This window comes from Strongylocentrotus purpuratus, unplaced genomic scaffold (genome assembly GCF_000002235.5).
Source record: "Strongylocentrotus purpuratus isolate Spur 01 unplaced genomic scaffold, Spur_5.0 spur5_scaffold_3, whole genome shotgun sequence".
NCBI classification, from domain to species: Eukaryota; Metazoa; Echinodermata; class Echinoidea; order Camarodonta; family Strongylocentrotidae; genus Strongylocentrotus; species Strongylocentrotus purpuratus.
This window is the reverse complement of record NW_022145609.1, coordinates 36826816-36829184: the sequence shown is the minus strand read 5'-3', so window position 1 is coordinate 36829184 and position 2369 is coordinate 36826816. Positions and strand designations below refer to the sequence as shown.

At 38.4% G+C, this 2369-nt stretch overlaps 1 long non-coding RNA gene across 1 annotated transcript; it reads right to left on the bottom strand.

Annotated features, from left to right (window-relative positions):
- Positions 1 to 349: 349 nt before the first annotated feature.
- Positions 350 to 2102, bottom strand: LOC115928458. Its single transcript, XR_004066065.1, has 3 exons — positions 2022 to 2102; positions 1430 to 1495; positions 350 to 562 (listed from the first exon to the last, which is right to left on the bottom strand). It is a non-coding gene; the product is annotated as an uncharacterized LOC115928458 (long non-coding RNA).
- Positions 2103 to 2369: the final 267 nt, after the last annotated feature.

Here is a 2369-nt window from a genome sequence, read left to right as displayed (position 1 = left end):
GTCTCCTCATCCCCCTTTCTCCCTCCCTCTCTCTCTCTCTCTCTCTCTCCTTTCTCTCTCTCTCTCTCTCTCTCTCTCACAATATCTCTTTCCCTCCCCTTCTTTCTCACACATCCAGATACACACTCACTGTCCAATTTTGCGACTTTAATTTCTCGCTCTTACGCACAAACAAACACGCATAACACACGCGTGCGCCCACCCACACAAGCAAACACACATACTCATTCTTCATATACATACTAAATTAGCTAAATTTATAAACCGAAAAGAAATTACTTTTTTTTCTAATTCAGTTTGCGAGAAATAAACAGTCGAGGACTCTTCATGTATTTTATTTTAGTTTTTTACTATTGGATAGATCATACCAAGAACATCACATCAAACTGAGTGTAGACGGCCGTGTCATTCATTCAAGGGACATTAAATGAACTCTAAGTGTCCATGAAAAAAACATTCATAGGGTTAAGCACTGTAATGCCGATTACGGTTCCAAGAGGGAGGTCGGTTCGATATATCCGGGTTAGTGTGGGGCTTTACATACTGTCTCCAGTTCCAGCGCCTGAATTATAAAACAAACAAAAAGGAAATTTTTGCAAATTATACAAAAAGTAAAACAAGAAAGGAAACTAGAATTGGTAGTAACTTTATACATTATCACGGATGTAACTCTAGAAAACAAATAACCAAACAATAGACTGGTGCTTTACATTACCCTACAACATGATCACTCTATTATATTGTGCTCTCTGCATACGCGAATATTAAAATTAACTTACACAGAATCCGCCGGCAAAGACTTATAAATATCAACAATAGCCTTGTCCTTAATCTATGGAAATGTGCGAACACGACGATTACGTTTTACGTTATTTCTGCACAATATGGGATATTTGAAATTACGCTTGAGTTTATTTGTCGAAACATTTATTATATTTTTGATCAATGAAATCCTGTTCAGTGATTGGTCTACATGGCATCACGTGACCAAACATAACATTGCTATGATGTAACCGTGACGTCATCCATGGTATAGTGCACTACGCCATTGCACTATACCATGGATGACGTCATATATATACGACCGATCAAGATCAATGTACTATCGGTCGCGGTCGCGCGTCTGCGCTGCTCTTACTGCACTCTTCACTACTTCAGTGACAGTAAACATTATTATTATCATTATTATTTTTTGAAGGTTGGTTTGAAAAATATAAAACAAATATTTCATGCACTACTTCAAGCCACTAGTGAAATTATGGATTCCTTGACGACAGAACTAGTGCTTTTCCTGCCACCTCGATCCATAATTTCAACTAGAGCCCCCTAGTGCATGGTATATTTGTTTACTATTGCGGGCGATACAAGGTAATGGGAAGGCGTAGGAAGAGAGCGTCCTTGTCTATGGCAGTTTAAGAGTTAAACTCACCGCTACAGAAGACGACCTTGCCTGACCTCCTGCCGCACCAGCAATCCTGGTGGAATTGTTCGCAGTCTGGCGTTAAGTAAAACAAAAAAAATAAAAATAAATGAAAGCAAAATTGAAAAAATATGTAGAGGACTCATTAATCATTTACATCCCAACTATTCACGGATTATTTAACATATAGAGAGGCGTCACTGCGTGCAAATTAAGAATCAATCCCAAAGTGATGAAGATTTTCCATGAAATTCTTAGTTTCCCCTTCTGAATAGATACTTGAATCTGCGCATTATGGAAGCATGATAAATGAATAATGATATTAGTCAACTTTCATTTTCCCCTAGTTATGATCTTTTATGTGGGTTTTACAAATGTGGTTCAAATGCCATTGTCTTCTCATGTGCAGATTAAATTTTTTGTGAATACTCATACACACGCATACATGCACATACTCGCTCTCTCTCTCGCATTCTCCCCCTCTCTATCTCTTAATTAATACACCTCTCTCACTTTGTTTTATTTCCCATTATTGTTCCTATATGTTTTCTCTCTTATTACGCTCTGATATTTACAGGATCATGACAATATTAATACTTACACTTGTACTTCTTCAAGTTTTGTCCCCTCTTCTCAGCCATGAAGAAGTCCTCCATTGTGTTCTCCTCGAAATCGGTTGCGAGGGCGGCAATGATGAGAATGGCAGCGAGAACGAAGAAGAGAGCCTTGGCCATTTTGATTGGTCGTTAGCTGATTAAAAAATATTGTTGAAGGATGAGACAGCTGTTAAAGAAAGCTATTAATATGGTAACTTCATGAACCGGAACCCGGGAGAAGGGGGGGGGGGTGGTGCCTGCTTTTGTGTGATCTGATGAAAAGAGTTGCGCTAACATGACCTAAAGATAGGCATCCATAGTTCAATGTTTGCACTGATATAATTATATATGTA